The sequence below is a fragment of the Pan troglodytes genome, chromosome 17, assembly GCF_028858775.2.
Source record: "Pan troglodytes isolate AG18354 chromosome 17, NHGRI_mPanTro3-v2.0_pri, whole genome shotgun sequence".
NCBI classification, from domain to species: domain Eukaryota; kingdom Metazoa; phylum Chordata; class Mammalia; order Primates; family Hominidae; genus Pan; species Pan troglodytes.
This window is the reverse complement of record NC_072415.2, coordinates 86,280,051-86,294,971: the sequence shown is the minus strand read 5'-3', so window position 1 is coordinate 86,294,971 and position 14,921 is coordinate 86,280,051. Positions and strand designations below refer to the sequence as shown.

The following is a 14,921-nucleotide window of genomic DNA, read 5'->3' as shown; positions in this document are numbered from 1 at the left end:
GCAAAGGATACAATATTCACTGATAAGGAAAAGTAAACTATGCTAATAACATGCAGAATTTAAAGGAAACCCCCAAACCTGAAGTTTTCCCAAATCTTTGGGCTTCCTTAGCCCTGTAAGTGGATCAAACAGCTGGGGAGTTTTCTTTTTTAATTTTTATTTTTATCACAGATCATCCACCATGAGCAATTTCTCTGGAAGTTGATGTGTCAATGACTATCTCATCTTTGTTGAAGTGAAGTTTTTGGTCCTGAAGCTGGCTGACTCTCAGCTTCCTGGACAGGCCCTTTTCTGGGCACACCAGGACATTGGGCATTTGTTGGAGTTTTCCAATGTCTGTAGCTCCAGGTGTTCAGCAAGAGGCATGGCACTGTGAAGTCACCATAGTGTTTACAGAGAAGCACAATAGGGGGCACCCTCCATAAATCTGGTTGAGGGAAAAGCATTACAAGTTGGATAAAATAAGAATACAAGAAACAGTATTTGTAGAGTGTATATGACTGTGTGTCAAGTGAAGGGAAGACAGAAGAAATGCTGTAAGTTACTAAGAGGGAGAAATGACTAAGGACTGCAGTTGTCATGGCAGGCTTCCTGGAGGTGGTGGATGTGGGCTGATGTCCGAAGAAAGTTACCATTTACTGAGATCTCACAGTGAGCCAGGCCCTGTTCTAAATATTAATGTGGATATTTTGTTTAAGTCTCATCATTTTTCAAGGTGAGTGCTGTTGTGATACCCATTTTACAATGAGGAAATGGAGGCAGAGAAATTGGCACAGGGCATCTGCATGTGGAGTTTGCATAAACAGAGGTGTCATGGTGGCACTTAAGACCCCTTTCGACTCCAGCAGCATAGGCTCCTCCACATAATGTCTCTGCTTATGCACATTTGAAAGAGGCCTTAGGGAACATCCAGTCTTGATGACCCCGAGGCCACAGAGGGTGAGCAGCCTCAACTTGCAAGGTTAAGTTCTAGAGAGCCGAATGGGAGGCTGTGGTCGGCCTGAACCATGATCTCTCTGTGGCCAGGGGAAAGGGAACACGTTGGCCAGTCTGGTTGCAGTACGGTTTGTATCACTGCTGCCAGCTTGATTGGCCTGTGGCAGGCAGTCAAGGGTAAGAAGAGAAAGGAAGTGATTGAGAAGAGTGACCTAGCTGAAAGCAGAGCAGACCAGGCTGGGGTGTGTCTGGAGGCGGGGCTGGAAGTTACTGCGGGAATCCAGGTGTGAGATCAACTGGATCACCTGAGTTGGCCCTGAGGCTGGAGGTAAGAAGGAATGCATAGATCAGGCAAGAAGACCCATTGAAGACTGGCAGACTAATCAGAAGGAAATGGGTCTTCACTTTTTATCCATTCAAGGCAGATAATTATTAGCATAAGAGGAAAGGAACTTGGAGGATAAAAATGAACGTAAAGAGAGAAATACAACAAATAACAAAATCAGCCCAAATGTTCTGGGTTTCTAACTTATGTGAATAATTTCTGAAGCATGTGTGGATGACTAAGTGGGTTTTCAAGGCTCTCCTGAAGATTTCTGTGAATGATTCCTTATCCCCAGGGCTCCGTGGACACTGAGGGATAAGGACAACATGCATACCCTTTCCAAAAGGTTTTTCGTGTACAGATGAAGAGATCACATTTACTCAGAGCTCTCCATCCATCCCTGGGGGCCGGCGTGGCCACTGGTCACTGGGCAGCCTGTCCTAGGAATGCTTCCTAACTGGAATGCAGTGGTGCCTTCAGAAGAGAAAGAGCTGCCCTTTCTGGCTTAGAGAATTCAACAACTCTTGGCTCAGAAAGGAGATCTTTGGGAAGGTCAGTCTTCCCCAGAGCCTTCTTGCGACATTGCTTAGTTTTCCAGTTAAATCCTAGAGGTAACTGTTAATAAAACCGTTTGTGAAGGGAAAATCCACAGCACAGGTTACAGCAGGACTCTGAGGGGAGCACGCTGTGATGCAGGTGCGACCCTTGCCCTCTGTCTGCACTTCCTGCTCTAGATACTTGAACACGATATACACACATTTCAAATAAGGCGAAAGTGTGCAGAACAGGATGCTCTGGTCTGTAAGTGCTGGCGTTGCAGCCAAAGCAGGCTTTCTTTTGTGGATTGCTCTGCAAAGAGATGAATCAGGAAAGCCCACTGGCCCCGGGGAATGCACACCCTCGTGTGAAGGCTGTAGATTGTTACTTAAAGGCGGTAAAATTCTTAGTGCCTAAACTCTTGTGGAAGAAATATGCGTCTTCAGTTTTTAGTAACTTGATTTAATTTCTAATTCAAGTTTTCCTTTTCCTGGGGGTAATGGAATCTTAATAAAAGTCAGTCAGCCCCTCGAATGTCCCACCACTGTTTACTCAGCATTGCAGGGATGCTCAGGGAAGCCCGGGGTTTTTGCTGATCTCTGTCTGGGCCCCTACCCTTCCAGAGCAGTGAGTTGGTCCTTGGCACCCTGGCCTTCAGGTCGCTCTCCCCTTCCTTGGCATGTGCCTGGTAGCTGCTGCTGCTGGCCTGCACTTGATGGTGCCTGGGAATCTGCCTTTCGTGCTTTTGCTGTGTTAGATTACAAAAATCTTGTGGGCTCCTCATGGGCCAGTTGACCCAGACTCACTCTACAGGTGTTCTCTCTTGGGCGTGGGAACTCCGGATCTTATGAACTTATGTCAGGTTTTGCAGCCTCCCAGGGTCCTACCTGCAACTGGACTTCTCTTTCTTATCCACCTTTCTTCTCTTTCCCTGCAAGCCAGTACATTTTAATCTAGTCCAAGGGTGAGTTCGGGGTGGGCAACTGGGGAGACAAGCACGTCTCTCCTCAAAACTTTCATATATCTTGGCTTGAGCATTTATTTGTTCCTCCAAGGGACTACATTTTTGAGACCCAGAAGCCAGGAGATTCAAGATTCCTTCCTTCCTCCTCTACTGAATTATTCCCCTGAGTCAATAAACGCAGGACAGCAGAGGTGCTTGAATGGGGTAAGAATAAAGGAAGGAAAGGAATTACCAGAAAAAGTAAATAGGGCAATATTTCAAAAAGTAGTATCCTGTCATTGCAAAACATGATGTGTAGGCATCTGATGCCTGTGTGAATGGAAGATTTGTGAAGGTGCTGTGGCAACTTGGAGGCAAAGCTCTTGCACCTCCTGTCAGTAGGAGATTGAGACAGTGGGCTGGCTTGATCATAAAAGAAACCATTTTAGAAAATGTACCTACTGCAAATTTGTTCTCACCTATACCTAGAACACATGTCTCAAAGCCATACCTGAGAAGGCCCCACACCTACTACCAACTTTAATTATGAATCTGTTGAAATATTTGGTGATCCGAAATCTCGTAGGCTTAGTTGTGTGTCTGTTAATTCTGGGTCTGTATTAATTTGCATGTGTTCTCGTGTGGAAGGTGAGCTGAAGCCTCGATCAGGATTATTAAAAAAATAGGTTTAATTATGTAAATGTAGAAAAATATTTATAATATTTAGTATAATATGTTAAGTATATATAATATTATTATATATGTATATGTGCCTGTATTATATGTGTTTTATATTTGCTGTTTCTTTTATTTTAAGGAGAATGATCAGGGCGGGACAAAGAACCAAAGTGCAGAAGGTAGCTCTGGTCAGAGGTGAAGGCTTTGCTTTTGGATAGATCACCCTATCAGGCAAAGAGCCAAGTTTTGCAACCTTTTTTTTTTAAAGAAACTGTCATTTTCACAGAGAAAAAACCAAATCCTGCACTTTTCACAGACAGAAAACCAGATCCTGTGTTTGTATCACTCTAGAAATTGAGTCTAAAGGAACCAAGAGACATTTTTGGAAATCTTATGAGTAAGCCCAGCAAAATTGACCCAGATTTGGCAAAATCTTCACACAAATTTGTGTTTCTTTCAGAATCTCTGTGAACTTTCTACAGCTTGCTATATGCACTGTTTATTTTTTATTTTGATGAAATATACACAACATAAAATTTGCTGCCTTACTGTTTTTAGAGTGAACACTTCAGTGGTCTGTAGTCCCTCAGTTGCACTGGACACAGTCGAGGCTCTCAGGAGCCACGCGGGGTCAGCGGCGGTGGCATTGGGCAGAGCAGGTGGGCAGCATTTTTACTTGCACAGACAGCTCTGTGGACAGAGCTGTCTAGAGCCACATCTCGAATTGACTCCTACTAAGAATTCAGCAGAAATCTAAGCAGGTAGCTGACACTTGAGAGAGAAAGGGTAGAGGATTTGAAAACATCCCTTCTCCCACGTTCTAGGCTCATCGAGAAGCAAAGCCACAATACAAATATCTTTAATGAACGAAAACTAAAAATTCTGTCTTAGAAATGAAAACAATTACATTTTTACTCATTTGTGCAGTATAAGAATCCTTTATAATAAGATGTACTAATTTTGGAAGTTACAAGAACAAGTGAAATTAAGGTTTTGATTTTATCTTAAAGGAGACAGCTAAATAATCCACATTTTTCTATATTCTGAATTTTGTTAAAGACTATTAATGATGTTATTCAGTGTCTTTTATGTTACATATCTGCTTAATGAATTAAGCACAGAACTTTACCTTGGGAAAAATGTTTGTTTTTGTTGAGAACTGTAATGTCCTTAGAAAGCCATAGGTTTCACTTATTGACCTGACTGCCAGGAAGTTCAAAACTCAGTTATGGTTAAGTGTATAATCCCTAGCTGCTTTTACAACTATTGACTCACTTTCCATTTTTCAGTTACCTGACTTCTTTCTTAATTTTTTTTCAAACATTTTCATGTGTATACATATTCTTCAATTGTAGGCTCTAGAGAAGTGTTTTTGGAAGTAGACAAAATACGCATAGTGATGACACATTAGCTGCTGTCTTCATTTGTTGTCTTGTGTTTTTGTGATTTTGCCACTCATAAAAACTAATCTTTGCATAATTTTGGTGTGAAGTGTCATTTGGAAGCTCACCGAGTTCCAGAAGCTGCATGCCACCCATTCTGAGTCTGTGACCCTCCACAGCCTGGCCCACTGCTCCTCCCAGCATCCCGCGTGGAGCACGGCGTCCTGTGCAGGCGTTCTGAGAGGGGCTTCACAGCCATGCTGCCTTGCTGGAGCTGGAGCTGCCAAGCGCTATGCTACATGCTAGGTCTTTACTGCCTCATGGGCAAATCTTCTTTTTGCCTTATGTATTTTTTTTTTTTTTGCTTGTCTTGAAATCTTTTTTCCTAAAGGTCTTTGACAGCTTCGCTGAACTGGGCATTGGATTGCGGTGTGGAGGCTTTGGGACCACACATGTGCATGGTCCAGTACCTGGAACAAGATGAGCATGGCCGTAAATAACAGGAACAGCAATTTCATAAGGCAGGAGGTGCATAAGCCAACGGGAAGCTTGGCTTCTTACGTGTCAAAAACATCAACACTTTCTTGGGTGCCCAAGAAATTAATGTTATGTCAAAAATTAAAAGACAAAAATGATTATCAGTACAATAAGGTCCCCATCCTAAAAAATTTCATTGGAGGAAGCACATGTGTTACAATATAACAATCCTTTGTCCATATGGCACTTTTTTTATGGCACAATGACCTCACTCTAAAACTCACCTTTTACTTGTAAGGAGCTTATGGTAGCAGGGGAGGCACACAGAGGTCACATAATAGAGGCTAAGACCCATGGTCTCCCTGGAGTGGTGACTCCTGTGGTCTCCGGGGACCTTTCTCCTTCTGTGTGTGCAGCTCCACCCAGGGTATTTGAAGGTAGAACATTCTTTAGGATACAGAATAATGAAACCTTAGGGTTCATTTCAGACTTCCTAGCAGGTTGGGTAGGGGGTGTCGTTCTTGGGAAGTTCCTCCTGGCATCTCTGAAATCATTCAGAAAAAGGTTGTCCAGGTGCCTCCAGAGGGTATTCTTGGCCATGTTTGTCCTGCGTTCCTCTGACATTGTTCTAAGGGCTCACGGAGAAGGGCATTATCCTAGTGATCATCCACTTGCTGATTGGGTTGACGGCAATTGTGCCACATTTTCCTCCGTGACCTGGCCCTGAAATTAGCCATTTTCTGGAGCTATCCCTTGTGATGGTGTTTCCATAATGTAGATCAGGAAACACTGGTTACCACCAGTCCAATGCAGGCTACAGATACCTCACGTTGGAATGCAGCTCCTTATGTGAGACTAGGATTCTAGAAACTCTTTCTGGGTTTTCTAGGAACCTGTAAAAATGCTGCAGTGTTTTTACAACAGAAGACAGCATAGCGGGAAGCAATACATTTGGAAGACAGATTCCCATAAAGTCAATGCTTATTAAGTGCAATGTGGTCTAGTGTTCTGATGATGCCTAGCCAATGTCAAGGCCAGAGACTTTTAAGAAACAGCTAAAATTATTTTTTAATGCCTTTTCCCACGTCTTTTCTTGTACCCTCTTGGTGTAGGTGTAGTGATTTGGAGAGGGGACAGGCTCAGCGTCAGTATTTCTGCTGCATTCCTCTGTAAACATCTCATGAAGTGGCTGATTTGTGAGAAGAGGATCATCTACCTCCTGCATTCCATCTCATGAAGTGGCTGATTTGTGAGAAGAGGATCATCTACCTCCTGCATTCAATCTCATGAGTAGTTGGGAAGAACAGATGAAGTGAGGCTGTGAAGCACTGTTGCAATCTAAGGCACTGCTCAGACATTGGTTGAGGCTCTAACCCATGGTCTCCCTGGAGTGGTGACTCCTGTGGTCTCCGGGGACCTTTCTCCTTCTGTGTGTGCAGCTCCAGCCAGGGTATTTGAAGGTAGAACATTCTTTAGGATACAGAATAATGAAGCCTCAGGGTTCATTTCAGATTTCCTAGCAGGCTGGATAGGGGGTGTTGTTCTTGGGAAGTTCCTCCTGGCGTCTCTGAAATCATTCAGAAAAAGGTTGTCCAGGTGCCTCTAGAGGGTGTTCTTGGCTGATGTTTGTCCTGTGTTCCTCTGACTGCTAGGCTTAAGCGTCTTCAACTCAGAGTTCAATTCCTCACATGCTGGAAGGCAGGACAGCGAGCACTCTGGGAGGTCCACCAAGCACTTTGTGCTCCATTCCCTGCACTGTCTGCTCAGGAAACCTCCTCACGCAACCATCTGAGGCCTGGTCCTTAAAGTGGAACCTGTCACGCTGGAGCTGAGTGTTGCCTCGGTCCACACAGCATCTTGGAGACATTTATGGTTTCTGCTCTGAGTGTCTCTTGATGGAATTGTTAGTGGCTGCTGCAATGCAGATAATATGGAAAACTATTGTGGTAACTGTGGCTGTTGGCATGGTGGCTTTCCACCTGGGATCCCTGGAGTCTTGGCGCCTGGCAGGGGCAGCCCTGGGAGGAGGAGGAGGAGGAGACTGAGCTGGTGAGGACCTGAGCTGTTGATCCCTTCTCTCCCACCCTCTATGTGCCCTTAATCCAAAGCAGTTTTTAACCTCCCCGCCTTTTGTAAATGATAAAGTTTTGGATAAGATGTTATTTAAAGAAAGATTTTGATGCCAAGACATGTTGAAAGTCCCTGCAGTGGGGAAGTCAGGAAAAGTTGGTATGATGCTGGGTTATTAACCTTCTTTGGTGCAAGACCTTTTTTTGAGATGTGATGAAACTGTTTCTCCAAAAAAAGCTCATACCCCACAATATTGCGTCAGGATTGCTGAGGCCATCTGTGCATGTGGCCCACAGCCCTGGTTAGGGATCCCTTGTCAATTGGGAAGATTATGGGTTGTGGATACAGGCAGATAGAGATTTAACCCTGCCTCAGACTTCACTCACTTTTTAACCTCAGGGTATCTTAGTAAACGTCTTTACATTCCAGTTTGTTGTCTGTAAAACAGGGACAATTATGTATTTTTGTGAAGATGAGAGAACTTCAAATGTCAAATCACATGGTAGGTGTTAAGTAAATTGTAACTACTAAAAGGCAGTAAAGTGATGATTAAACATTTATTAATACTTCACATATGGTAAACCTATACCATCTTATTAAATCCTCACAATAAATATGGAAGGTAAGTGTTTTTACCCTTTCTTTACAGAGAGGGTAAACTGACAGATGGGAAACTGAGGCCTGGAGAGATTTCATCTCCTGCTCAACATTGTCACAACTTGTCAGAGACGGAGCCTGAGCAAAATCCCAGGTCTGCCTGATTCTGAAGCCTGGACTTTTACAGAACACTGCCTCTGACCATGGCTATGCTGGCATTCAGCAAGTAGGAACATCAGGAGCACTGAGGCTCTCACTAATGGTCCTGTCCCAGCCCCTCCACTGTGAAGCTGAGACCTTTCACAGGAACCAAAAAGGGATTGATGCTGTGGAGATGGGGCACTGATACTCGCAGGTATGCACACTGCTGGGCAGGTCCACATGACCGATACGTGCCAGAAGCCAACTGGAACAAAGCTGTGAAATGGGAGCATTTCTGAGAAAGAGAATAGCAGCCCCTCCCTGGTGCCAGCCCAGCCCACACAGCTGGGCCTGGCATCCTCCCTAACACAACACATCGCTGAAGAGCAACACCAGACAAGCCACTCATGACCCAGTGCAGCAAGACAGACAGACACCGGGTGACTGTGTCTGGACACAGAAAACATGCCATGGTCTAGCCACCAATCACAGACACTGGGCGACCGTGTCTGGACACATATGGGACACACCTCGGCCCAACCGCCGAACGATTCCCTGTTATGCCTACTAGGAATGACAGCTGCTTCTTTACGTGCATTTTCTTTAAGCACCTGTGCCAGGTGGTTTCACTCCTGAGCCTCCAGCATGGTGTGTCAGGAATACTTCTGTCCAAGAGTCAGGGCTGCTTGTTCAAACCTTTGCTTGGCCATTAATTCCCTGAAAGCTCTTGGATAAGTCATGTCTTGGTCTGTTTTCTGTAGCTATAACAGAAGATCTGAGACTAGGTAATTTATGAAGAAAGAGGCTTAGCTCACAGTTCTGGAGGCTGTGAAGTTCAAGATCAGGTGGCTGCATCTGGCAAGGGCTTCGTGTGCATTGCAACATGGTGGATGACATTACTTGGCAAGAGCACATGTGAGAGAGGTGAGCAGGTGTATGCAAAGAGACAAAACGCAAGGGGTGGCCTTGCTCTGTGACCTCCTGCTCTCCAGATAGCTCATCCTGCAAGAGTGAGAGTTCACTCTGGAGAAAGAGCATTAATCCCGCCATGAAGGCAGAGCCAGCCCTCTGCTGCAAATGCCTCTTCAATGTCCCACCATCGGTCAGCACTGTTGCATTGGGGGTTTCAATTGGTCTCAGTTTCAATGTTAAGGCATGGTTGAAACAAGTGAGCTCTGAGGCCCTGTGACTCAGTGAGAGAGGACGGGATGGGAAAGGGAAGGAGCCTGGAGGCCACAGGGACATGGCCTCAGGGAGGCAGGCCCTCTGGTCAATGTGAAGAGAACACAAGGCGCCCACAAACCACCTGCTGGTGGAAGGCTCCCAGACGCTGAGCAGGGTGCAAGGTGTCAGGACCTTTGGCCTGCTGGCATGTGCCTGTCAGGGAGGGTGGGTGCACCTGGCCTAGCTGTACTTGGCGAAAGAAGCAGGCTGGGTTCCACGGCTCGTGATCCAACAACCTCGGCCACTTTACAGGCCCTGAAGGAGATATGAAAGCCCAGATGCTGTTTTTATGGGTTTCTGCTGTTGTTGTTTGTGTTTCATGAAATGTTTTAATTGTTTGGTTTTTTATGCAATGTATCCTGAGGCTTTTAAAATTATTTCACAAAGAGTACGTGTAGCACTGAATGTGAAACAGACTCATTTACAAAATGTGGGCCGACCACATTAGAGAAGGTGAAAACTGCGAGCATTGCTCTCTGCTGCCTTCGGGCTGCTGCACTAAATAGCAGGTCACCGGCCTCGCCGGTGCTGGGGAAGGAGCACATGAAAGGTAGGAGCCTGCTTCTCCCCAACCGAGCCTCCTCACCAGTTGTCTCTGAATTTCTCTACTGGTTGGAAAGCAATTTTCTTATTAGAGAAAAAGAAAAGAAACAAAGTCATGGTGGCCCCACCAACCTTATCTCTTCACTCTGGAAATTAATAGCAAAGATGTGCAGCAGCCACGCTGGCAGAGAGAACCACACCCCAGACCGTCCAGCGAAGCCAGGCATGGGGAAGCGTGTCGGCATCCGATAAACCTGGTTGGAAACTTCTCAGTTTAAACCACTTCAGAGACTAGCTTGATTTTCCCACCTGATTCTGTCATGTTTTCTGGATGCATGGTCTCCTGGGACACTCCTGCCATGAAAGAACCAGGAGACTCTCCACTGGACAGTCACCTTAGGAATGGGATAGTCGCATGTGAAATCTTGACCTGTATAGATGCCCCTTATTGATAAGAAGCTCTTTAGTTACCACATTTTGCAAGGGTGGCAGGTTTGCCCTGTTTGATGGCTTGCACAAGGGCCCTGAAACACCGAATCCACATGTGTACTACCATTCTGCATATGGACTGAATTTGGCAAAACCCATGGTGAATTGTCTAAGAGCCTGGACTGACTTGCTTGTTTCTTTATTTTTTTGAGACTGATTCTCTCTCTATCGCCCAGGCTAAAGTGCAGTGGCACAGTCTCGGCTCCCTGCAACCTCCACCTCCTGGGTTCAAGCAATTCTTGTGCCTCAGCCTCCCGAGTAGCTGGGATTACAGGCACCTGCCACCACGCCCAGCTAATTTTTGTATTTTTAGTAGAGAATGGGTTTCAGCATGTTGGCCAGGCTAGTCTCGAACTCCTGACCTCAAGTAATCCGCCCACCTCAGTCCCCCAAAGTGCTGGGATTACAGGTGTGAGCTACTGCGCCTGGGCAGATTTGCTTGTTTCTGAGCCAAGGTTATGGCACTGGCTTTGAGTCACATTTGATTGTTATCCCCTGGGTGCCTATTAAACACACCGGTTCCTGTGTCCTACTCAAGACCAACTCAAACAGAATCTTCAGGGTACATACCTGGGGAGCTGGATGTTTAACAAGCACCCCAGAATTCTTCTCATGGAGGAAGTGTGGGAAACCTGGGACTTACTTCAGAGACCAGCGACCTCGCTCTGTGGGCAGAGTGCAGAGCATCCTGGGGCACTCAGCTCATGGCCTCAGCTTTGGAAATGGATGAGCTAGGGTTAAGACCTTCCCTTGGGAGGGCTCAGAACTCAGCGAGCTGTGCCTTAGGATGTGAGGCTGCTGTTGGGCTCAACCTGGAACAACTACAGGTGCTGGCTTAGCTTGATGGGTAAGAACAGGATTTGCAGATGGGGGGCTCCCTGTCTTGTTAGCATTTTCAGTCTTTTGGCCGTGTCAGTAAGCTCAGGACAGGGCAAGGGCTTCTGGAAGACAAAGGAGGACAGTGAGATTGGGCTGTTCTGTAACATTTATTCAGGTCTCTGGCAGAAGCCCCATGGAACCTCAGCCGGACAGGAGGTGACACTTCTCCAGATGACAGTTCTTGTGCCAGTGTCTCAGGTCTGCTCCAGGCTGACGCGTGCTCTGTGCACACAGCAGACCCTGCTGGAAGCTGCAAGTTTGGGAATTGCAGAAAGGGGTGGTGAGCTGTTCTTTGGTTGTGCCATCATGTTTACCAGTAGTCTGGCCAGGCCTCTGGCTCGTGGTTAGCGTTTTCATTTATAAAATGCCCACCTCCCTCCCAGAGAAAGTGAGAGAAGTCATTCACAAAATGATTTTAAACTGCTTTCCAAGGAGCGGCCACTGTGGAATTGCTTCATAATAGTGAAAGTTTTCACTTGAGTGGGTATTGAAAACAACGGGTTGACCTTCCAGAAAAGGAAAACACTCCTAATTTACTACAAATAGAAACAAATACGTTGTTAGTTTGTAGTTGTCAGGTCACTTGCTTGCAGCAGGACCAAGACTGACGCCATGAAATAGCCATTAATTCATCTCACCAACTGCTCAGGTTCAGCCAAGTTTGGAATAATTCCTTCCAGATGCCTTGCTACCACCACCCAACATTGAAGTGGGCATAGCTGTGCCCGCCACCCAACGTTCTGAACCATGGGCTTGACATAAAGTGGGCATAGCTGTGTGTGTCCCTTACTTAGCTCTACAATAAGAAACTCTTTAGTTACCACATTTTGCAAGGGTCCTACCTGGAGCCATCATCCATGGAACGGTTACATTGGGAGAATGTGTAGGAAGCCAGTGTTTTCTAAGTTAGAATTAATTACCATGCTTGTCCTTGGACAGACGGGAGGCCCGGTCATTTCTCACTTTTGTGTATCACCTTGCAAAGTACCCTCCATCGCCTGCTTGGGGCCACCTAATAACTCCATAAACTGTGCAGGTATTATTGCCTCCATCTTACAGATGATAAAACTGAGGCCAGAATGTCAAATAACTAACCAGGTAAACAATACAGGATTCTAAATGTGGGGGCATGAATTGATCCTCCAGAGCCTGAGTCTAAGCCAGAGTGTTTCCACCAAACTGTGCCATCTTCATACACTGATTTCTCTAGGTATTTGGCCAGGTATTTTTCTGGCCAACAAATGAAAATTAATGTAGTCTCTGAGAGAGGGACTATGGTAAGGAACTAAATGGTCTTGCCTGGCTTCTTTAGGCTTAAATCTTTTACTAGAAGGAATATGTTTTATTATTTGTTATTGTCAAAATGATAAATAAAAGTGCTCGATTGCAATGAATGTCAGTAAGTAACTGACTTGACGCTGTATAATTATGAAATGTTTAAAATATGTTAGTGGCAATAGTGACACTGATAATATTGATGTGTCGTGTTCTGAAGGCACTCACTTTAATGTTTATATATCCCCAATACATAATGAATTAAGTAAGCAAGCGTCGGGTCCTAAGCATTTTTCTAATTTGTATGATTAGTAAAGAAGTACTCGGCTAAACGGGATAAAGTGCTCGTTTAGAATTATGGGATTTCAGAGTTTTCTCTGTAACTACCTGCCCTATTGTGTCGAGTCTTACTCTTTTGTTCTAGATGACTTTCTTTATTCATAAAATGGTAGTCAGGCCTTTGTATACTGCCAAAAATATGTCTACCCCACACTTAGATTTATTCCAAAGAATAATTGCACATAGATTGTGCACCTATTATAATTACTGATGTGTATCCAGCACACCTAATTTTGCCTTTGTCCCGGCTTGTTGAGGACACTGTTGCCTTAACCAGTGCATCTTCAAGAGGAACCTTGTGGCTTCTGCCATGACCAGACATGGGTTTCTTGGTCTTCACATGTGAGCGCTGCAGTCTCAGGGTTGCCAGGATGCTTCCGAGGATGCCATCTTCTATTTTTTAGTGGTTACATTTTTCAAAATATAGACTGAGATGCTGTTTCCCATTTTGGGGGTGGCTGGCCTCCTTATTCCTGGGATGTGCATGGTAAAGTGAGTTTCTGAATGGGTCTATGAGCTTCTTCCCCAGCCAGAGTTAATTTAGACGCCACCTCTCCCTTCTAAACAGAGCCAGGGCCCATATACAAGTCAAATCTGCTATTTTTCTTTGGGCAATGATTTATTTCCCTCTTAAATTGGCTGGACCAGTTAGTTTTTTATTTTTATTAAGTCACACTATTCTTAAATGAAACTATTGATTTAAAGTCAGCTTAGTGAGGATTTAATTTGTTTTCAGGGGATTAGAGCAGGTAGCATGGGATAATTTTACAATGAAGTGGAGCAGAAGCATTCCTTCACAGTGCCTCGCCTTTTTTTTTTCTTGCCAGGCTGCACAGACATTACAAATTTTCAAGTAAATTGTGGAAATACATTCATAAATCAGTCCTAATTCGTCTGCCTGCTTAAGGGTGATTCAAAGGGGAGTTCATTCCTGACCTTGTCCCATGTCCTTCTGATAGGCCACGTGTCTAGGGCTACAACACGTGTACCTGTGCATGTACCCGAACACACACACACACACATACACACACACACACCAGATTCCTTTCCTCCTTTCCTCTCTAAGGTCCATGTAAAATTCTTTTTCGTCGCCTTTCCTCCCTTCATACAGTATTGTCTCTGTTCACACAATGGTTTCTTTCCCTAGAATGTGGAAGGGGTGAAGGGCGCAGGGCCTGTGGGGACTGCCTAGCTTGTGTCCCCTTCGGGTCCCCCTGGTTTCTCTGCACCGAGTGCACCCTCTCCCTGCTTTCCCCCATGCTCCAGTATCCTCTCTCCTGGTCGGGATCCCTCTGACCTTCCAGGAAGTTGGGTGGCAGGTCTGGGCGCCAATGGAGGGAGGGCAGGTGGGGAAGTGAATGTGATCAACTCTCATGATGGTTTAAAAATCAACAGAGTGAAACTGTCCAAACACAGCTAGGGAAGGTTTTCTGTTGTTTGTTTTAAAAAGTAGAGTCTTGTCATTGCCAGTCTGTTATCTCTGAGCTCGGCTGTCACTATCCATTTCAAAAGGAGCTGTTTCTTTCTATTGAAATCAAATAGAGTCAGAGCCATTTTCAGATTAATGGTCCTTGGTCTAGAGGTTTCAAAACCATTTTGGTCAATCATTCTGAGCGTCTCCATTGTCCACAACCCCCTCCCACTGGGGTAGCTGGGGCTGAGTCTTGCCAAGCATCAGGTGACTAAGTCCATCTGGAGAATCCGCCACTGCCAAAGGGGCTGGACTAGCATCCCACCTACTGGGCTCCCCACCAGCAGCAACACATGGGTCCACTGCCTTTCGTTTCACAAATAAGTCTTGACTTCCTGAACAGTCGGCTTCACGCCTCATGCACTGGAACTGGAAGGCAGGGCAGGCTTTTCTCTGGGACCTGGGGTGTCACTGGGAGTCCTCTGCTAAACAGCTGTGAGTGTGGGGGATGAAGGGAGACGGTGTAGGTAGCAGAGACATCAGGTGTTTCTTGGGATTTGGACTTTCTTCTTCCTTCCTTCCTTCCTGCCTACCTTCCTTCCTTCCTTCCTTCCTTCCTTCCTTTCTCCCTCCCTCCCTCCCTCCCTCCCTCCCTCCCTCTCTCCCTCCCTCCCT

At 45.5% G+C, this 14,921-nt stretch overlaps 1 long non-coding RNA gene across 1 annotated transcript in view; it reads left to right on the top strand.

The window, feature by feature from the left end:
* The window catches only part of LOC107969532 (uncharacterized), a 30,969-nt gene extending 23,050 nt beyond the window's left edge, over window positions 1–7,919 (top strand). Inside the window, exon 2 of the long non-coding RNA XR_001711434.3 lies at window positions 6,391–7,919. This is a non-coding gene — a long non-coding RNA (uncharacterized LOC107969532). The remainder of the gene's footprint in view (window positions 1–6,390) is intronic.
* Window positions 7,920–14,921: the final 7,002 nt, after the last annotated feature.